General features: G+C 44.7%; 1 protein-coding gene and 1 long non-coding RNA gene across 2 annotated transcripts in view; one reads left to right on the forward strand and one right to left on the reverse strand.

Annotated features, from left to right (window-relative positions):
* Nucleotides 1-5486: 5486 nt before the first annotated feature.
* LOC130522083 (uncharacterized) lies at nucleotides 5487-6889 on the reverse strand. The gene is made up of 2 exons (XR_008949539.1): nucleotides 6480-6889; nucleotides 5487-5576 (listed from the first exon to the last, which is right to left on the reverse strand). It is a non-coding gene; the product is annotated as an uncharacterized LOC130522083 (long non-coding RNA).
* The window catches only part of raraa (retinoic acid receptor, alpha a), a 95812-nt gene continuing 78941 nt past the window's right edge, over nucleotides 6403-23273 (forward strand). Inside the window, exon 1 of the mRNA XM_057026079.1 lies at nucleotides 6403-6696. The gene's annotated coding sequence lies outside the window, so the exon portion shown is untranslated. The remainder of the gene's footprint in view (nucleotides 6697-23273) is intronic.

Genomic DNA, 23273 nt, shown 5'->3' on the forward strand with positions numbered 1-23273 from the left:
AAATAGAGCACATTTTAGCATATTGGACCAATAGTATCGCTACATTGTATCGCTACATCCCACAAATGTAACTATAACTTAGCAAAAATACGGCATAAAAACATTTCTTTTTTAATTTCAAGTGAGTTTCGTGTCATGGAGGAACCACCAAAGGTGTGATAGAATCAGCGACTGACACAGGAAACCCCAAAGAAGACAGAGAGAAGGGTACACATAGTGATCGAAGCTGAAACCTCAAATTTCCGTTGCCAAATACAACTTGTTTTTCGCAGTGACAAAGAATGAGAGTCTCTGATGCCCGGCAACGGAGGACAAGCTTCTTTAAGAGGCAACACCATTCTTTCATTCTCCATTCCCGTTCTCACTTTTTTCAGAATTTGCCAGTAATAGTGAACAGATAACTGTGAACCATGCAGACTCGTTGAATAAAAACTCCTTTTTATTTTCGCTCCAGCTCAGTTTCCCCCCCCACTACAGGCAGTTGCCCGCTCAGCTATGTGGCGCAGCCCTCACGTCGCATCACTTCCAGCTTTTTCTCTATTACTTCCCATGTTTCAGGCACAGCATGAGGCAGCAATCAATAAGCAATTAAAGGGCCAACACTGTCCAGGATGCTGCATTCATGGTTGCAGGGTGCAGCCGGGCTTTTCACTGGGAGGATGGTTAGTGATGGGACAACTGGTCTCTGCTTGGCTCTTTATACTGAGCAATCCCAGGAAATAAAAACAGAGCTCATATGTTTCTCACATTTGACATTTGTATACGTTTGGTGCTCTGTTTTTAGCTTGTGCGATGGCTGGGTGTATAAAGTGATATTCCTGTTGTCTTTGCCCTTTCCTGACGTTTAAAGGCACTGACGCGCGCTCCCTGAATAACATCCAATGCTCCAGTTTATCATCGGTCTTAAAGGAGAGGAAGATGAGCTCAACTCAAGGTCATATGATACACAGCAGTAATTGTAACCAGGAAGAGACGCTGAAACCACCCATCCTGTGTGAAGGAAGAGCTGCAGATGGTTTACAAGGAATTCTCATGTAGCAGCTGCACCAGACACACTTTTCCAGCCTGGGATGTTCCAATCGTCGCTCTGCACCGCAGCACTGACAGCTTTATCTCCCACACCAACTGCATCTTGTGGAATCGGCGCTCATCCAGAGTTGAAGCTAGGCTCGCGATGCGAGGGTGGACTTCAGTGAAGTCTCAACTTAAATGCTTCCATGTCTTGATAATTGTTTCCCAAAACCCAACCACGATGATAAAAATCAACATTGGTGAATGTTGACTTGCACGTTTAATAACGGGTGGAGTTACGTAACTGAATAAAGAGCAAAAACTGAAGTAAAATCCGGTGCTAATTTCTAAATATATCTGAAACAATGAACTGGAAATAGTTGTGGAAGCAGTCGTGGAAAACTCCTTTGTTTCCTGGACACTCACAAAGGAATATTTTTGCCACAATTCTGGATTTTGATCCTGAAGTATTGTCAGAATTGGGTTTTTTGGACTGGTTATTATTTGTGTGACGTGTGTGGTTCAACTCAGCTAGATTCTGGTGTGTTGCATTGATGCCATGACTGAACAGGGGGGGGGGGGGGGGGGGGTCTGCTGAAAACTTCAAATTTTCTCCTTACCTTCCTGCTGTAATACGTTTCGCTTTTACAGGCTGCCATTTCCACTAAATTAGTGCCCAGGGTTTTAATTGCAGTTTATGAAGCTCATTTATTGGCTCTGGAGTCTGTTTTTGTGATCTGGAATCCAGTGAGTCCAGTCGACTCCAAGCTTCCCTGCGGTTTAGCATTTTTCCCTCCGTTCTCTGTTGTTGTTTTTTTCTCCCCTCCCTCGTTCGTTCTTTATAACACCAGAGCGTTGCTGGGTTTAACCATACATGCTGCTCTTTTTATAGAGAATTAGCACTTCTCTGCCTAGCTCTGACTGTGTGGCTCCACTCTGGAAGTGCTGCCTTTAAATCAGCCCTCCCCTTTAAAAATGTTGAGGTGCGTGCCAGGAGCCACATGTTTAGAATAAAGACACAAACATGACTTATGACTCTAATCAAGGAGCTGACAGCATTAGGCAATGTTCTGATATCCAAGCACTGTGCACAATAAATGTAATATGTATTGTTTTACATGAGATAAGTTGGAGGGCGGACATCTTTTCACCAGACTCATGATGAAATCACCTCCTCTAAATGTCTCCTTCAGTTCTTTCTTCCTCTATTCCTCCACATCATCCCCTCCATGGCTTTCCACTGACACCCTGGAGGCTAATTAAACCTTAATTACATTTGTTGGAATTGATTTGTGATTTGGTCTTTCCTCTGTTGTTCCAGCTCATCGGCCCCCCCATAGAAATGTCATTAATGCACCATTATTTTCACAGGCGGTCTAATTAAAGGCACATACTCTCTGGGTTCCCTCTGATGAGATGCTGGGAAGGGGAACATGTTGGCAATTGACACCCCAATGATCCAAAATTGAAGACTTGATTGGAGTCTGGGGAGGAATCATGACTGTTTTTTCTAAGCTGAGGCAGAAAAACCAGCTTTAAATGAATAATTCTGTGTTTTTGATCAAGGAAAGTAAAACAATGGCCCTTTTGTCGCTACAAGGAATACGAAACGATCACAGAGCTTGGAAGTTTCCTTTCATCCATCAAATGGGTTTTTGGTATACTGATGCAAGTCATAGTAGAGGTTTCCTCAGGATTCCATTTTCGTTGCTGTGTGATGTTACTCACCTCCCTGTTCGTGCACCGGCGTGACCGTGGGCTCAATTACTAATTCAAAACATTTGAATGGCCAAAACTTTCTGACCCTCGTGATTGATGTGTGTGTTCAGATGTGACTGAAGGTGTCACCTCCGCAGGACACAAGGAAAGGTGACAAGGAAAGGTGAGCTTTGATTGGAGCTGAAGGAGACATAAACCCAGAGAGACATAAATCAATCCCTGAGAAACTTGCTCTGTCCTCTTGAAACACGAGAAAGCAAAGGCACGCTGGACTCCCCTTCAGATAGAAGCGGTATTTGGAGTTGGCAGTGCTTTTTGTGCTTGTTTTAAAACACTGGCCTTTCCTTTGGGGGGCTCGAGGGGGGTGCAGCGCGTTCATATGTGAACGCTCAAAGCAGGAACAGTCTTTCCCAGCCTGCCGTGGCTTCATATGAGTTATGGAATCCAGCTAAGACCCTTGAAGAACAAAGCCATTCCCTCCATCTTCCTGTGCTCGCTCGCCAAATTCTCAGCCAGAGTAACTGGCCGGGCCCTGCGTTTCAGTGCAGCTCTATCAGTTGTCTGCATGTGCCCTCTCAGTCTATGACCGCTGGGTATAAACGAATGCAGGCCAGCGTGTTGGCTGACAGGGCAACGGGCGTGTTGGATAACGGCTTCACAGTTGGTGAGAGAGGGGAAAAACAGAGAGAGGGAAAGAGAGAGAGAGAGAGAGAGAGAGAGAGAGAATGAGGAATGGGGTCGCTTGAGTTTGGTGCTCATCGGATATTAAGCAGCTAACTCGCTCCCTCCATTTCCCTCCCCGTCTCATCAAAACTGCTATCTTTGGGAGAGTTTCTACGGCAACATCCCTCACGAAGCCCTCCAGGAACTGTTTCACTGATAAACAATGATGATGGAGTTCAACTGTGGCATTAACTCAGCTTTAGTCCCGCATTTTTGTACCTGGCATTGGCAGAGTAGGACAGACTATATTAAACGCCCTGAGCTGTCGAGCTGATACGTGAGAATGTTCCACTGGGCTGCAGGTTGTTCTGCAGAGGGAAAACACAGCAGCAATAACGCCGACAAGCCTTTATCCCTAATAAAGGTGTTTTCCTTACCTTTGCCAGGTCCCTGCGATTGCTGAGTCATCTGGAACAAGCACCGTGTCCGTGCTATTTTTTTCTCTGGTAATGCAGCATAAGAGCATTTACAATTTTAGCTTTATGGCAAATTACATGAAACCACAGTTCAGCAGGCGCTAATGCTCTAAAAGTAACAAAAATCGACAGAGGGGGATAAAAGTTTTTTTTCTATATTGCCCAGGCTTTCTCCCAGCAAAGCCTCTTTAATACCCCAGAAAAGGGAAAAGAAGGGGTTAAACCTGTCTGTGGCCCACATCTGGGAATCATTTGAAACATTCCACAGGGCTTACCACATGTTTTCAGATGGACTAAGTCCTGCAAAACCCTCGGCTGTCAGAGTTTTGAGAAATCATCTTTTTTGCCAGAAGGGGAAAAAATGAGAATGAGAAAATTAAAGCGTGTAATGGCTTTCCTCTCGTGCAGGTGTGATTAGGCAGAGATGGGTGGGTATAGCGGGGGCTGCTTACCGCCGTGGGAGCGTGCGCCGGCGTGCGCGTCCTCACGCCTGTTGCTTGCCTGCTAGCTAAATGCGTTCGCAGAGTTTCCTTAACGTGAGTTCACAGTTCAAAGGGGGCTAACCATTTCCATGCGGCTGATACCATCTCATCTGAGCTCCCTTTCTTCCCACTCACTTCAGCTTTTCATACTTCACAGCCCAGCACCATAAAACAGACCAGGGTGAGACCTGGCTTTTCAGCACACTCGTACACGCAGACTGAGACTTGAATGGCACGTTGAGCTGCCGACAGTGTAGCTGCGTTTTATCATTAGAATGAGGTGATATCTTGAATGCATAAAGGTCATATTTAGGTGCCAAAATGTAACGGCGAACACACCGCCACGGATCTTTTCAAATTCCAGTCTGAAATGTTCTTTTGTTTGCTTGTTCCCTATGCATTTCCTCTAAAGCATTTCTATTTCATTTCCTGCTACTTATTGTGCAATAAACATAAACCAACTCAAAGGGAAATTGTTTGAATAAGTCTACAAATATGAGCATTTGTGCAAGTCTTCATCAAAGGTAACAAAAAGTTCCAGATGGCTGCAGATTCAAGGAAGAAAATCCAGCATTGAGCTGGATGTCACTGAGTGCATGAAGCAAATATAGAGTGGCATGAATACACCGCGCAGCAGCACTGCGTAAATGCTCACTGCGGCATAACAGTTAACAGAGGCCACACACGCTAAAGTGCTGTCTATATTTGCATCTCTCACTAGAGGGTGATGAGCATTAAGAGAGCTATTAAGATTCAACTCCAGTAACTTCCAGTGGGAACCTGGCTACACAGAGAGGATGCAGCTGGGCTGGGGAGACCCTAGATGACTCACTACCCGACCTAGAAAGAGCAAACAAAAAGCAGCGCAACACAAATCCCCACAATGCAGCTGTGTCGGCGTGGGCAAGGCTGTACAGTTAACATGAGCACATGCTAACAACATGCATGCTGGGCACCGGGTGTCTGTTGTCGAGCTCCAGTGACACCAGTATACTTCCACCAGCACATGCTTTCAGCTTCACATGACAGGCTCTGTCTGATATTTGCATTGCTGCGTGCCTGAAACCAACCCCCCCCCCCCAGCACTTGATTTCTCAGTGGTGTGGTGGTGATGTGCGACAACTGTGCCACTCACAGCTTTTGGAGAGAGCCTCAGAGGCAGCCAGGGGAACACGGTAGATATTGTTGTCACTCTCTGCACTCTGTTGGCAGCATCTTCAGAGCTCTAGAAAACAAACAAACAAAAAAAGACTGAGGAGGGAACATGAAAGCAAAGGATGCCACCAGCTATCGTGGACCTTTGTCCTATCATTCGGCACCAGGGGTTCAAGTCCCCTACCTGTCACAAAACTTTGCTTTCTGTGGTGGAAAGCTTTTGAGTGTAGCTGTCAGATGTGACAGACAGAGAAGAACACATGCTTTCCCCTGACACACAACTCAACGCAGGTACATACACCTGATGCGCTGCACATAAAGGTGCACAGGATTTCAATATATGCAACCAAACTGACATCATTTCAAAATTAACTGGAGACATCCCTAATTTAACCGTCAGAAAACTGCGGTTCTCAACTCACATCAAGTCTGCTCCAGTTATTTGTAGCTCTGGAGTACCAGACTGACAGAGGAAGGGACCATCGCCTTGCACAGTTGCGCAAAGCCACTTGCCTCCGCAACGCTGCATGTGGGCAGAATATTCTGCACAATCTATGCAGCAGCTAACAGGAAGCACCATAAATATCAGCAGAGTTCTGCCACCAATCGCGACGTCTACTTGCTTACAAAAATGCCAACGAAAGCAGGGACCATTTGGTTTTACAATAATCAAGAAGTACTTCTCGCTCTCTTTTTGTCTACATTGACTTGAGACAATGCTCGACTTTTCCTTCAAAAACGACGTGCTACGCATTTTTCTCCCGTGTCTGACCCGTGCTGGTGCTGTGAACGCTAAAGACGAGCGCAGCCGGTGCCTCGCACAGTAGTTTGCACATCTGGAGAGAGCGGAGCATCGCTCGGGAAGGACAGCCCACCGGGGGAGGAAAGGGGCGTGGCCTGCGCCGCTGCTGGATCTCGCGGCGACAGAGCGTGACTGCGATGGTCGCCCGCGCGACAGCCGTGCCGAACTTACCTGCTCAGTGAGGAGCGGCTCGCCGTCGCTCACCCACCGGCTTCACCGAGGGTAGCGGACGAGGTAGGGGGGGGCGCTTCTGTTGAGAGCCACCGCCTGCACTTAGGAGATAGAGGAAAGTTGGAAAAGAGCGAGAAGGTCGGCGCAGAAAGAGGTCTGCTGGCAGCGAACTTCCAGCCGGAGCGCAGGAGCGGAAGGAGGAGCCAACAGGTCCAAGGTATGACCGTCCGCATCCGCTGTTGCCACTGACAGCTTGTCAACACCTGCCAGCGTGCGTGCGCGCGTATGTGGGGTGCGCGCGCGCGTCCGTGCACGCACTTCCGACTGTGCTGTAACCATGGAGCGTCATCAACCAGACGCATTTTTGCGCGTCATGAATACTTTGGAAGTGACCTCGATGTAACTTCCCCCAAGTTTGCGAAAACTTCGCTCAGGTGAACAGCTAAGAGAGGTATTTAAGTCGTGACATTTTCTATGGGGGGATGTTTCAGCAACGCGCACAAGCAGCAACGCGCACAATCTGACTCTTTTTGGACACATTTAAAACGATAACCGGGCAGTTTGGCACGTCTCGGAGCAAAAATGTGCCGCTATGTGGTGCCGAAATGCATCGCTGGATGCACGAGCCCACGCACACGCTGTGATTCTGCAACGGGTGGCAAAGGTTGTTTTTATAACCCTCTGTCGTGCGTTTTTGGTCAATATCGATCCTTTGTGTTTGTCTGCAGGCTTCGTCTCTGAACTTTGCACGAACACACACTTCGCTGTTGATAACGATCATTTCACTTTGTCTGGGGGAGCATAAACGGTGAGGAGGCACATTTCACACAGGGCCGGTCATTGCATTCTTCTCTCAATGGTGAGAATTGGAAACCTGATCCCCAAACCACAACTATTCAAAAGCCCCACTGCAACTTGTCCAGCACCCCCTCTAATTTCTGAAAGCCCTGATTAGCCCCTGATCATCAGCGCTGCGGTCTGAGGTGTCAGCCTGCTGCATCATAAAACTGCGGTGTTTTGGTATAAAAAGACTGCAGTAAAAACGTGGATTACAGTACTTATCACCTCCTATTTGGAGGTGCTTATCTTCCCAATTGCCCTTATTATTTGAAATAAACTGCGCACTTTATGTGTTTAGCACAGCCTGATTTGTAAGATTATATTTAGTCGTTTTATGAGTTGTCACATGACTTCTCTGATATGGTAAATGGCAGGCCTGATTTTCTGTGGTGCAGGGCTGGGAAAAGTTGAAGATTCCATTCCGTGCAACTGTCTACAGCCTGAAAAGAAAGATATATTACAGGTTATTTCCCCCGGGAGGAAATCTGGTGCATGAGAGTTTTCCCACCCTGTCACCACCTTTCTTGGTGTGATTGACAGCTGTATGATGTGTGATGAAATGCTAGTTTCTGTGGATGATTTCTACATTTAAAAATGAACCTATGACTTTATAGTTAAATTTAGCTTTGAAAAGTAAAGCATCACAGCTTCCTGATGTCAGACAGAAATACAACAGTTAATGGAGACTCAGTTGCGTTTTTGTCTGAAAGATCTCTCCTCATGTGACTGGTGCCAGTTAAAAGCTTCACATGCAGTTTCACAGGGTACGAAATGTGTCATTGCTTCCGAGGCAGTGGCATACTCACTCTGTTCTTCCGCCTCCCCCCTCCCCCTCGCTGTCCTCTGCACATATTAAAGTCAAAGGTGAATTGCACTAGAAAGGAAATTTTGTGCACATGAGTCAAGTATTCCTGAAGTTGCGCTAAATGGTGATCACTCAACGTGCGTCAGAGAATTCCGTTTCTGATCGTTTGATCCACTTTTTTTAAATGTTTTTTTTCTCCATCTATTTCCGGCAAAGAAATTGAGAAAAGTGTGTTTTCCTGTCATGGCAACGACTTTAAGAATCAGCACTTCTGTGTTTATTTTTATTGAAGCAAATCACATTCTCAAGAATTAAATAAGATCCTAATAGAGAAGCAACTCCACATCTATCTATCTATCTATCTATCTATCTATCTATCTATCTATCTATCTATCTATCTATCTATCTATCTATCTATCTATCTATCTATCTATCTATCTACACACACACACACACACACACACACACACACACACACACACACACACACACACATTTTATAAGGTATCAGCCTGCAACAAGTGGTCTGCAACAACCCGTTCCCACTGGCTGACCTGGGAGGCTGCGGCGGCACAGTCCACCCTCATCAGCCACTGACTGATGAGACAGGCGTGGTGCAAAGGCAGGGCACCCTGGAGATGTAACCCACTGCCGGTCAAATGATAAACACACCCAGGCCCCTCCACGCCACGCCGGAGCGTGACTGCTGGTAGGGCTGAAACACCGTACCAAGCGAAGTTCTGCTCGCTAGATACAGCAGAGTGATCTGTGTGTTTTAAATGAATATACCTGTTGGTTTAATGGTTAAACTGTTCACTTTTACAGAGCAAATGGAGTCCAGTAAGCTTGTATTTTCCTACAAATAAAGTCAGCGCTGACCTAAATGATGCAGGCTCTGACTTTGGCAGAAAAAGTAGAAATAAATTGGGATATTACAGTGGTTTGGCTAAAGTGCCCTGTGACGTCGTCATTGCCTCAGGGACTGAGGCGAGTGTGGGAAAAGAAGGAGCAAAGGACGGTGGGAGCTGATACCAGGCGTATATAGCTGAAGCTGAGTGGGTTTTTTTTCTTTTGGGGGGAAGTTCTGGAGCCACTGTGAAGTTGGGATGTTGCAGAAATGTACTTTTGCACAAATGTAACTACCCTTGTCCTTTTGCACTGCCGCCTCTTATTCCTCCCTTTTTATAGCTTCGATGGCATTAAATAATCTTTACGTGTCAAAGTGCACAGCTCCCAGTGTTCATGTTGAGAGAGTGAGACGGCAATTAGGTCAGAGTGGTAGAATAACTTGGTTTTATCCCAGCCTTAAAGCAGCAGGGCAGTTTTCGTTCCTTTGCGCTTTATATTCACCTCAGACCGACAGGGTAGGATTTTTAAAGAGGTCTAAGGCCAGCGGAGCTATCGCCGCGTCCCTGAGAGCGTCCTTCAGATCCTTCTGTTGCACAGTCTCCTATTGAAATGCCCCAGAGTGGATCATCGTTATGTTATTTTAGGTTCCTCACTTTGTTAATTTGCCCAGAATGAGGTCACGCTTGTATTGTTTTTTTGTCTTTTTTTGTCTAATGACAACCTGCAGCTTTTTAAGAGAACAATGCAACAGATTTTAAGTGGTTTCCTTGTGGTTTCCTTCCGTTTGATTCCACTCATGATCGAAGTTTTAAAAAAATTCCCATTGCTGTCCCGTGTTTAATATCACATCTTTACCATTTTGCATGGTGATGTCCCGCCTCAAGCCACACAGTTTCATTACCCTCTTCACAGGATTTCACATTATTTTCCACTCTAATTTTGTAAGTTGGCTTTTAACGAAAGTCTCTGCCCAGTCAGACAGTTCCCCAGTGAGATGCCTGACATTTGCAGTCAAAGAGCCCTATTGTTGGATCCTCCTAATCCCCCTCCAACCCCCTTCTCATAAAACAATACTATCAATTGCTTCTACTGAGTACATACACAGACCGGACAGCCAGCCCGACCGACATCCTAACAGACAGCCAGGTTAAGCAGTCGTCTCCACTGATTGTCCACAGATTGGTTTCTAGGACTCTATGCTAACATCATCCGTGCAGCATTAGAAACTTGATAGTGGCAAAGGTCATAACAGCACAAATAAGGTCCAGTGTGTGTTCAGTTTTCCTAGGAGACAGCGGTGCTGAGTGATCACATGCCTCTGTGCTACTTTCCTTCATTTTACCCAAGATGCTGCCATAAATTTTGACAGATGACAGAGATTGTTCCATTAAAGCTGAGCGCACCGTCGCTAAAAATTTTATTCACATAACCTTGTTTGGCTGCATTTTCTCCATATTGGATTCTCCTCTCGTCCCACTTATTTCTATTGCTTTTCCTGAAGTCTACAAGGGGACACGTATTAATCATCTATTTTTTTCTGAGCTGCAATACTCCCCGATTAAACAATATCCAACTAATGAAGGTTAGCAAACGAAATCTTAAAAAAGATTCATTATGAATGAAGGCCCCTTTGTCCCCCCTGTGGAGCATACACAGCATACAGTCCAGTAGGTGGCCTTTGACAGCGAATTAGCTGTTGCGGCTGTGTGCACATAAGCTTGAGTTGTGAGACCACGATATCGGCATGCAGCGATCACACACGTCAAGAGATTATGGTCTTGAGCGCAGATGATGCCACTCTCGCTGCTGGTCTAACAGCGGCGAGCTGGTTGTGGCTCTGCTCGACTGTCTTGTTTCCACCAAGTCTGAGTAAACGTTGAGCTGCTGCTACTTATTCTGTCACAGATTATCATCACAGTGGTGAAAAGCAGCAAACCCACTGTCACGCCAAAAGAAGACAACTGTGGAGGCAGTCGACACTAAACATTTCCCCTAAATTGTAGCTGAGGAAATTGTACTCCGACTTTTCTCAGCAAACTAGCCCATTTGTGATTTCTTGTTCTTGTAAAAGGTCCACGATTGCTCCTTATGTTGCTAGTTTTAGGGAAAATAAACCACAGTAGATGCACTGTATGTAGGAAATTACATAAAGAAGTTGTCTCAGGAATTCTCCCAGTAAATGGCCTCAGCCCACAAATGTCAGGTGGCTGGAAATGATCCTCATTCACTCCGTGTGGCTGAGACTCTATCAGTAATTGTGGATCCTTTGATTGGTTTTGTGCCTCATTTTGTGTCAAGATCATTTCCATTTTTCTCGCTGCTTTGTGTTGTGGTAATAATTCTGTAATATGTTGCACCAGGCAGCATATGGCTGCCGTTTATGATCAACAGCCTCCGTTAAGGGGAGACTGGGATATGCTAATGGAACAGTAATGTAATGAAGTACGTAGTGAATGGCCAGTAATGAGCTCTGGTAACAGAGTGGTGATGGCTTTTTTCTGCCCGCCTTTTGCTGTTTCTCTGGCTGCACCTTAGGTTTTTGTTCTACGGCTTTGTCTAGGAACACAAAAGCATGCACCGATTTGGAAACCTGATATTCTCTAACTTAATTTGCGATACTGGGTGAAAATCTTATTGATATAGTACCTGCCCGTCCAAATTGTGGAGCTAAATTGGGCAGAACTCAGACAGACGCAGCACACTAAATTAAACAAGCAATCTTCTCTGTCGGGTGACAGCACAATGGTGATTAGGGTTTCATGTGAGCTGCCCTACATTATTTATGGCGGTGCTGTGGGCCGCCTGCAGTTGAATAAACCCACAGTCCATTGACTGGGCACATTACAAGGGGCCGCGCCGGAGTGAGAAAGGGAGTTAAAAATGGCATTTTCCCTCTAGAGGAGGTCCATTTTCATCTAAATGAAGGTGGAAGCCCCGAGCGTGTTGTTTTCAGGGCCTGCATGTGTGAAATGTGTTGACTTTGTTCCAGGAGGTTTCTTGGCACCACTCTGCTCTATGTTCCAGGGTGATTTCTGCAGGACCTCTCATTTATACACCTCCTCCATCTGTAGCTTTATTTGTTGCCTTCTATTGGCCCTTTTTTTAGTTTTTCTTGGTGCACCTTTATGTTGTCACATGTAGCATTTATGTAATGTCTAAAGGAATCAGTTCTAACCATCAAAAGGTGTGAAGGATTATGAGAAAGAAAGGATTGACTCAAGATAATCCATTAAAAACATCTTGATTGACCTCAAGCCACAATGTGGACATCTGCTGGGACGTGTCTGCTTGTCTAATGTGTCAGATCCAGGTAAACTCGGTGACTCCTTTCTTCTTAAATGTAATTCTTTTTCCTTTAAAATGAAAACATTGAACTAATGTTGAAATACATAGAGGATATCTGACACTAGTGTATGTTTACTCACACACAGGCTGTGGTTATTGCTTCACTAGACTCCATAATTAGATTAATGGCTTTGTCTTATTATAAATACTGGTGAGGGAATCATCACATCATTGGGATTCTGCTACCATGTCTCCCGGCACTTGTTATGATGTGCTATTATTTAATGGCCATTATGTTCGATCATTTTCAACCTGTTTGTGATCCATACATAGCATTACCTGATCACAGCACACACAGCATTCACTCTCACACGAAATGTCTGACTGTGCGCGCGTGAGCGAAGGCCAGTAGAGTAGCAGAATAAATACACGGAGGGAGGGAGGACATGCATCCATAGGAATGCCTGAGCTGGAATAGAACCCGGGCTGTGCTGACTTGCACTGCCTTGCTGAAAGACGTTTTCCAAATAATTCGCTCATAACAACAAAGATTCCTTCAGTGCTTTTGGTGCCCTCTAAAAGTGCAAAGCAACAACAAAAAAACACTGCTAAAATGCAATCATTTTAGCAAAGTGGTGAGAAATAACTGTTATTTTCACCGTTGCTGACATGAAGCTGTCCCCTCTAGTTTAAGGACAGTCTCTACTTTTTACTGCATTTTACTTCTGAATGACCCATTGTTCATTTTCTGCAGAGCCAGTCATCATAAAATGGCAAGAAGAACAAGAACAAGAAGCCTCTGTTTGTTTTAATGTGTGAAATCAAGTGTCATCTTCATCTTGCTGGATGTTGCGTGAGTGTGTCCTAATTGTCCTCCACAACAGTGTGCTGTCATGCCCAGCTGGCCTCTGGCCCAGGTTGCCCACTCCAGCTACGGTCCGCTGGTGCGGAGCATCAAAACAATGCCGAGCTGCCGTGCTTCTTCATGGAGCCACTGTTGGGCAGTCCCCAAGGGGTGGAGTGTTTTCGAACAGGCCGGTGCCAAATCTGGTTTCTGAGCTCAATTGCGTCTTTGTCATTTCCTCCTTGTGAATGTCAGTGTGTCTGCATTGTGGCTCCATGGATTCCTGTTTTTGGATACCACGCATGGCTTTCATCAGCGCTGTGATTGTGGTGCCCCTAAGCCACCACTCTGGCTCCACCACCCTCCAACATTTTTCTGTTTCAATCAGGTGCGACTTATTTTAGTGTCTCTTGCGAGGCATGAAACGCGGGCTTTTGTGTTGGAAATTGGCAGATGTTAAACCCTCACAGACTTCCAGACTGTACTCGTTAAAGCGCCTAAATGATGTAACATTTCGCTGCCGCCGGTGCTGCTGCCGTATGCCAGCGTAGCATGTTTTTCCACTTAGGGTTTCCGACATTTGTCTCTGTCATAAACGCGGAGCATCTGGTGGACCACAGCGGACCCTGCCTTCATGTGGACTTTGACATCAAAATGTGACTGAATTCTTCAGAGAGGGGCTGTCTGGCTTCTCACTGAGCAGCTTGTGTAGGTATGATAAATGTTACTAATCACCTATTGACCCGAGGAGGTCAATCCTTTGGCCTGTTGCCCATCACCCTCCTCGTTCCTGCTGTTTTCTCCCTGCCTCTGTTCCCTGTGGATGCCTTTATCTCGCCAGGCAATTTTCTCCCAAACTCGTCTTGTCCACCAGCAGATATCAGGCAACACAATTATGTCCTCATTTGCAGTAAAGACTAAGATTTTCTTTTCGCTGCCACATTCATCTTTTGGGATTTTTCACCCATGTGGCCTCAGGAATCCTATTATGTTGTTGCTTCAGTGAGTCACTTATCTCCATGTTCTCAGCTTCAGTTTTACCCCGGCGCCAATCATAAAGACACTGTTTTACAACCCAACTGTGTGAGATTATCAGACATTTAATGCAACTGAAGAAAATTCAGTTGCAATACACACACACACACACGGATGGACTTTTTGTTTGGTCTTTTATAAACTACCGGCAGTCAGAAAACTGCAGAGAGGTTTTATTTCTTTTTAAAACTGCTTCCTTTGCATGTCCAAAAAGCTCCCGCTCTGTGGTGTCCAACCTAGAGTTAGCATATTCTCTACAGCAGCAAAACAGATGTTCTGTTTGGGTCCTTTACTACTGGATGGCAAATGTCATTTCAGGAAATACCCACTGAGGCTGGCAACGCAATAATAGTGCTTCCGCCTTGTCAGTTTGTGTTGGCTTATAGATGGTCTGTACTGTGCCATTCACAACCCCTTGGGACTATGTGGACCATACCGCAGTGCTTAAATGTGTGAAGACTGAAAATGTAAAAGAATAGAGAAAAACATTCCTTTAAGCATGATGTAAGGATTGTTCCTCCCTGTGGGATTATTGACATTACCAACATTTTAGAGTTTGAAAAAACTCAGATAGACCTTTTTATCACATCTAATGTGCATTTACAGAAGAGTGTGTGTGTGTGTGTGTGTGTGTGTGTGTGTGGGGGGGGGGGGGGGGGGGGTGTCTACAGGTGTGACAAATCAGCATTTAATGGGATGACCTGCAAATTTATCTAGTCTAAACAGAATCAGTCGACTAACCGTTCTCAGGTGCCACTAAGACCCCGATAGTTTAAACCTTTTTATCTCGAATGTTTGGCTTCCCTGACACGTCATCGATGCTGAACAACCATCAATATCCTCCAGGATAATCGCGTTCAGAACCGTGGAGCGCCACATCGCTGATGTACACTCAGCACTATTGCAGCCTTCAGATAATCGATTCTCCTTCGAGGGCTACCTGAGTTCCTCTGCCTGATCTCTTCGGTGTGTGACAGCCGAGAGCATTTTCATTAAAAAACAAAAAGCCACAGAGGAAAGGGCCCTTTTTTTTCGTTCCACACAGTGTTTGGCTGTGATTATGTAATCCATCAGGGTATTACCATAAAGGGGAGGGGGGCAGGCTGTTAAGAGGTTGGAAGGTAATAGTGGTGCTGCTGATGATCATCGTGTAGCAACTGCCCAAGGGCAGGAATGTTTTGTGCCCCGATGTGTCCGACAGGTGGCTAGGAGACACTAATTGATTAACGATCAGGGTGATATACGATCGCCCACAGCCAGCCTAAACATAAAGGCTCAGAGCGCCAGTGTCACCCTAAATCATTTCCAACCAGGCCAGTAAACCCCTAACAGTTTCCTCATTATCATATGAAAGACCAATTGGGATGGCTACTCTGCCTTCCAGCCCCTTTGTGGACCATCTATTGTCAACCCCATGAGCCAGAATCAACAGCATTTTATGCCAGAAGAATAAGGACAACAGAGATGGGTTTAGGATTAAGGGTTACTCAGCACTAAGATGAATAAATAATATTGCAGCAGTAATAATGATTGATTATTATCACAACGGCCTTGTTATCACTCAGATTCTCTGCTTGCACTTCAGCGGCATCCTGATGGGGAAATAGTCCCGCTTCCTGCTTCTGTTCTGTGTTCTGCATCCAAGCAAAGTCAGATTCTTCTTTGATGATTAACCATTAATCCCTCCACTCCTCCGGATAATCTTATTCTCAGGCCCCTCATTCCTGTTCATAACTTTTAGACTGTTGAACGTGGAAGGGTCTTTCCATTTACAATTCTACGGGGGATCCCCGTCCGAGCCTTCACGCTGTTTCCTTTAGATGACTGTGAAGTGGTGGTCTGGAGCCTCGGTCAGCACTCAGCGCGTGTGAATCTGCGTCTCTCCTTTGGGAGTGCTGTCCTCCGGTGTCAAGAGAGGTTACGTGATCTATGTGTGACTGAAGGGGTTTTCCACCCATGAGAGTCAGAGCCTCAAGGAGAGAGCTTATATTGTGGGACGCCTGTGAGTGCATGCACGAGACCTGTGGAATTTGATAGAAGCAAGTTAAAACAGCACATGGTGTAAGTCTTCTGTTTTTTACACAGTAGAAACTCTGTATTTTTCAGGGAATAAGTGACAGCCCCATGGAATGCTTTTCATCCCTGCGTTGGAATACCTTCTGTCAAGCCTTTTTAAGCACAAATCCAGTTCCAGGTGCAAATGGATTCAGACGCCAGATTATCGGTTCAGATTTTCAGCTCGGTGAGATGGTTGTTCCAGACCTTCTCCTTGTGGTAAATTGGTTTCCATTTTAAAAGCAGATGGTATTGCCTGGCAGGGCTCTGGCGGCGGGAGCGAGTGCGAGAGTCGCTCTCTGCCTTCAGCGAGAACGATCCTGTGATTACGCCAGACTATTTGTGTGCGCTGTCCCCATGAAGGGCATACACAGTCTCACGTGTGCCTGCCAAACCACACGCTGACAAATGTGTATAAATCCTGTCTTCTCTCAACTCCCTCGCTGCACATTTGAGTCCACAGAGCGGGGGCGGAACGCCTCTCCTTACAGTGGGCATTTATGGCGTGGTGCTGGGGACGGTGGGATGTAACTTTGACACAGTTCAGATCCACAAACAGGAAGTAGGGGCTTGTAATGAGACAGGAAGTAAATCGATCATTCTTGATCATGTTCATAGGCCAGATCATTAGTCATTAAATGATACAGATTTCATGGTTTTAAACTGTCAAATGTAAAATGGAAGGAAAAGTGATATTAGATTTCTAACTAAATTTTCACATGTTGCCAGAGGTTAAGCTTATAGCCCGTGGATCTGAGCAACATTTAAATTATTCACATTAAAGGAGGGGCAGTGTTTGTTTTTATGTGGATTTAGTCAATAAATGAATTTTGGAGTTAAATCATTCAAAAGAACCCAACGTAAATCTGTTTGAACCTTCTTGTGTCCACAGGTTTTCACTGTAGGGTAGCGTGTTACTTGCTCACTGTGATGAGCCCAAGTCAAATAAAGCCAAACACAACATAGATTTAAATGTCACTGGTTTCTCTATGACATGCTTTAAGGACACTGTAGTCCAAGCTCAGCGCTTTAAAGGATACTGTAGCAAGGATGCTAAAAAGAGATAAACCCTGGTTTTTCCTCAGAGGAAAAAAAACAGGATTACTCCTTGTATCGAGCATGCTTGCCACGACACATTTTTCTATTTTAGAGGATGTGTTTGACATCCAGTACTAGTGGCTTTACCATTTACACTGTAATTCTTAAGTGCTTTTTTGTTAAAACCCACATTCCAAAAAAAAATAAAATCAGATTCCTTCTGCTATCAAAGGTAAGGCCTTATTTAGCTCTCTTTTGGGCCTCGTTGGCAATCTTTAACCAGACATAGACCATTCTGATGTTTTACCATCATACAGTACAAGCACAGTGATCAAAGGATAATATTCACACACTTACAGACTTATCTTCAGCAGCCATTCATAATTGGATTATATCTGTCCCCCCAAAAAAGTCATGCTGCTTTCTATTGGTCTGTATCTTGGCAATGAAGGCGCCTCTGTGTTCCCATTTGTGCAGCCGGCTGAGGGGACTTCTTGGCCACCACCTGATTCACATTTAATTGAATTGTGGCCGTGAGCACTACTGTGCCATCCGGGGCCCCAGGTAATTCACACGCCACAAAAGCGCTGTTTTACTCCGCTTTTCACATGATGTCTGGGACCCAAATGTCGTGAGTGAAAAAGTCCAATCTGCTGGAGAAGGGTGGGGAGATTACAGGGAGTTTTAGAATGAAGAAAGGAAAAATAGTGTAAGAGGTTTTATGTAGCCAAGGCAATGTAGGCAAGGGAGTCAGTGAGTCTGCAGCACGTGGATAAAGACCACAAAGCTGTTGGTTTCAGATGTCTTTCCCTCTCTTTCTTCTTCTCTCCTCAGAGCTTAGGAGCTGGGATCGATTTGAGGGGAGATTTCCTTGGCCTAGAACAGGCAGATTGACATTTTTAGAGTAAGCTGAAATTCTGTCGCTGCTGTCGACTCTTTCGAAATGAAGTTGCAACACTTGTTATTATGGGTGCCAAACAGCATCTTGATCTCTGTACAGGAGCATTGTTTTACCTCATGTGACCAATGTGGAACTATCCACAGAAGCTGTGTGAGAGCAAAAAATAATGCCGTGACTTTTCCTGTGTTTAGCTTCATCTTTCGTTAGAATTTATATTTGTTTTTTCTCTGGGAGCGTTTGTACATGGAAACAGTGTGCCCTTTTTCAACCCGGTCTGTCCTTCGCACAGTCTAGATCCAGTAGAAATGTGATATCTTCTTTCATAGCCCCTCTGACTGGTATTGCTAAAAAGATGCCAGCCAGGATGAAGTGAGAAACCTTGGACATCTTCTGTCACGCTTTTTACCCTGTTTTTACTCAGATTTTAATTATAATGGCTCAGGGGAATCGTGACTTTATTAAGAATTATAATTTTATTATCTAAAGCTTGTGAAACTGGCACAGCGCTGGGAAAAAATGCAGTAACAGTAGGTCACCTTTCATTTCAATTTCTTTCTCCTCACATTCGGCTTTTCACAACGGAAAATAGTGTTAATTTCACTTGCTCCCAATGAAATTCCTCATAATTATTCCCATTTATCGACTCTTTTATGATTGTTCCTGCTCTCCTCGTCTCTCGCTACGACTAAGTTAGCAGGTTTGGGGTTTCATGCTTCACTTCAGTTTCTGTTTAATCCTCCCATCCCATCATAATTTAAAGCCAGTCTGAAGCATGGGTTGGGAAGCGGCCCTGGCAGTTGATGTGGAACACATGCCTTTAACGATTCACACTGTGTGCGGTAGGTCGCCTGTGGCTGCGGGGATCCTCTCCGTCTAGCATTTTAGTTCTACGTGTTCTTTCAGTGTTGTTTTCCCCTCTGCTGCAAAAAGTTAAAATGTGACATTTGTGAACAGATAAAATTGCGCTTCTTCATAGTGACTCAAGCCTTTTCTTTTAGTTGGATACTCTTGCACACTGACTTACAATTTCTGCTCTTGTTTACTTTATCTGAGCCACTTTTGAGTTACGGCTGCATAATCAGCGTCATGCTCCGCTTTTGCTGCTATTGAACTCATGCACTTGTTTTAACTGGTCCCAAACTCATTATCTTCAGAATTTCTTCCACACAGCACATCACCTCTGACCTCGAAAGCCTTCACTGGCTCCCTCTTTGAGTTTAAAATCTTCCGATCCACCCCACCTTCCCATCTGTTCCACCTTCCAGGCTGACTTAACCCACATACATTTTTATATTCCAGTTTTATTGTGAAGAGCTTCTGTCAGATTTTATTTTTATTTGAGTATGTTGATTTTATTCGTTGGATTATATTTACCAAACTGTGGCATTTTAATAAAGGGAAATGCATGAGGTCATGCTCGTAAGTACAGACACCTGATAATGACAATATTAACATCACTATTACTCCTCACTCTGAGAGTCACCAAGGTCTAATCAGGCATTTGAGTTCTTCTAAATCTAACATACAATCTACGCTTGAGGATGGTCACGGTCCCAATCAGCGATATTCCCTCTTATCCAAGCTCAATTTGATGACGTCAAGGTTTTCCTGCGTTTAATGTGGAGTCGCTCAGTTTAAATAAAGCACTTTGTCACGACTTGACAAAATGTCCCTTTTGTATTAATCTGTTTTGGATTTCAATTGAACTTTCTTACAAAACTTGCTTTGTAAAGTACAGTTCTGGTAAATTCGGCCAGCGTGAGTGAATGCCGGAAGGTTGTCTGTGTGTGTTCTAAAATTGATGAAGGGACCTCCTTGGATGGCTTCAAAACCTTCTCCTGATACTGTACGCAGAAAACCCCATTCAGTCCTGGCGAGAGGGAGTAGCTCACAATACTGAGTAGTCTGCAGTTCCTCCTTGGGGCGCCTCCTGACAGGAACTTGGCAGCAGCGAAACATAAACAAATTCCCTGTGGTGGGCTGGCAGGCTGGGCGGTGCGGTTCCCCCTGCTACCATACATGCACAGCTCGGCTCTGAAACCGTACACTGTAAGAAATAGATCTTAAAGGGGCAGGTGCTGCCTGCACCCCAGAAAGGAGCTCGGGCCTACTTCAGTCTGCGTCTATAGTGCGCTCTCCTTGTGGTCACAGCTGCCTATGCTATGTTTGCTTTCCACTGCTCAGTTCCAGAGCTACATTTATATATGGAATTCTGCTCTCCCGGAGGTTTCCAACAATGGCCTTTGTAGGGAATTCGGTCATGCTGAAATGCTTAATGCTAGGTTGGCAAAAAAACCTGTAGAGCTTATGATGTCATGAGGTAGGTTGTAAAAATAAGAGATCTTCCTGTTGAGTTTGGAAGATATAGAGGGTGCACTGGTGCTGGTAGTCATACGGCACATCCACGTGTTTACTCTCACAGTATTCCCAAAATATACTCAAACAAAAAAAGAGAAGAGTGAGTGAGATGAGACCCCTGTCCTAGGTAGATTAAATGTGTGTGTGCGTGTGTGTGTGAGAGAGAGAGAGAGAAAGAGAGAGAGAGCAAGAGAGACAGAGAAGGAAAAATCCTCCTGTCACAATATGATGAGGATGACATCTCCCGATACCATCATCATGAATGTGTGTGTGTGTGTGTGTGTGTGTGTGTGTGTATGCATAGATGATGGTTTCTCTTCAATGAACTATCTTCAGCTCTGCTTATGTCATCCGCGTCTGCGCTCATGGGGAGTAAAACCTCCCACCACTGAAGTAAAGAAGACGGCACCGAGGGCCCAGAAATATCCACCGTCCACACCTCCTGTCACAGGTCCCAGTAGACACATCTCTGTAATGGCCCTTTATCGATCCCGAGGCCTCCTTGTCCACACTCAATGCCCATCGATTGCTACCTTGCAAAGAGTCTCAGAGGCCTACTTCATTTCCTGCGGTTTGCTGTGCAGGTAGTTTGTGTTATTTGTATACCAGAGCAACAAATCCTTTGCTTGTATCTAACGTCAGCGGCCTTTACAGCTGTGACCAGATTCCTAAAGGTCTAGCTGGAAATCTTGAGTTGAGCTGAAAGCCTCCGTCACATTAACCCCCACCGAAGGCCTCCGCCTTAAAACGCTGCAGCATTTTCAACAACATAAAATGACTCAACGATACTCTCAGCAGTCTCCCACAACACAGACGGGACAGAAGAAGAAGAAGAAGAAAAGACCCCCCTCGCCTGAAATGCCTGATTAATCAGTCAAGCCACATGAAAACTTTGCTTGTTATTGTTGCTGCTTGATTTATTAACGTCCCGGATCTGGGTCAGTCCCCCTTCTCTCGCACTCTTCTTTCTACCTTTCCCCCCCCTTTCCTCTGTCTTTCTTTCTACCTAAATAAGGACCAACCCCCCACGACTCTTCCCTTTGTCTCTCATCTGGTTTTCTGTTTTTGTTAAAGGACAGTTGATTAATGGTGCCACAGACAAAGCCCACAGTCTGCTCTCAGCCCGGGCTCAGATAGGGCTCCACTCTAGGTAAACTAAAACACATGTGCTCCGGACGGAGGCTGGGAACCCCCGAGGAGAAAGACAGAGAAAGAAATAAGAAATAAGTTACCAGCAGTAGTCATTGATATATTAAATGCTGTGATATATGGCCCTTCCTGCAATGGGCAACAAAGGAAAGCTTTGAAAAAGACTAATGTACAGCCCTAAAGTCAGCGCATGGCCTTTCACACTATTTCTGTGTAATTCACATTTATTTGCGAACCTGCTAACTGGTTTGCTATTTCTATTCAGGTACATCATATGTTTGTAACTATATATTCTTGTTTTGTAGCTGGTGCAGCTGTATAGTTTCTATAGTGGGAGTTTTACATACATTAGTGAGCTAGACTGACTCTGCAATTAAATGCTGCGCTGGCTTTATGAATAGTTTCAGGATTTGTGGCCACGCTGGTAGCAGCATATTATATTGCAGTCAGCCAAACTTCTCAGTAGTTTTAGGTGACACCATGCATGTAAGTTCTAATTAGAGTAATATTCAGCAATATAGGGGAGTGAGCACAGTTTGTGTTTTAAATGAATGCATTTATGTGCTCAGCAAATGAAACATCCATTCTGGGATAGCTAGGAAGGCAGCCGGTTGCATTTGAACAGACGCGTTCATTTCCTGTTGGCAGTTGTGACACAAGTTGATCAAATTTAAGAGGCTGGCTTTATTTTATTTTATTTTTTATAACGCAGCACAAATAGAAAATCAATTTGAGTCAATCGTCTATGGATATCTTACTTTTTTCCTTTCACCAGAAGAGACCGTATTCATTATTTTCTTCCATGTCGGTCCACGCATGAGCGCAAATCGCGATTATGAAGCTGACCGATCAGCACACGCGTGCACGTGGTTCATATTTAAGCCAGATTTCCAAAATGCCAATCGATTTCAACCAAACTGCACATTTTTAATCACCTGGGAATTCCAGGGTGCTCCAGCATCTCTGTGTTTGTCTTTCAGGGCTGAGTTTTGCCCGTGTCGTGTGCCGTTCCACATGCTTATGGATCTTTATGCTGCAAAGAGACATTTCAACACCTGAGGAACATTTGTCGCCTGTAGGCAGGAATGAACCTTGTCCCACTGAGGACCATGTAGAAGGGAATTGCCTTATTGAATCTTATTGAGGGACACACTGCTGTGACTGCACCTCCAGCTTTATTGTCAATTATCTCCATAATGGCATTGTTTGCCAATAATGTCATACTTTATGGTTGCACATTCTGTTTTTTATATTTGTGTGTCTTGCCATGGCCTCATTTGCTGTGCTTCCTGCCTAAGGTTAACATTCCTCCTCAAGAGTTATTACACAGATGTGTATTGGTTAATAACAATTATGCGTTCAGCTATCGTGTGTTAGGGCACTATTTATACAACTAAAAGCCTATACATACAGACCATGAATGTGACTATAAACATGATGGTGTTTTTCTTCTTAATTTTACACATTATTTTATTATTGTCTGCAAACACGTTATGAGATTTTGCTAAACTGATGAGTATTCATATCTTTGTCCCTTCAAGCAATATAATACAATCTAGAAAATAAAATAAAAGCACAACATACGCTCGCATCACAATAGTGTAAGTGTTCATTCATATGAGATGAACAACGGTG

Source organism: Takifugu flavidus, chromosome 1, assembly GCF_003711565.1.
Source record: "Takifugu flavidus isolate HTHZ2018 chromosome 1, ASM371156v2, whole genome shotgun sequence".
Classification (NCBI taxonomy): domain Eukaryota; kingdom Metazoa; phylum Chordata; class Actinopteri; order Tetraodontiformes; family Tetraodontidae; genus Takifugu; species Takifugu flavidus.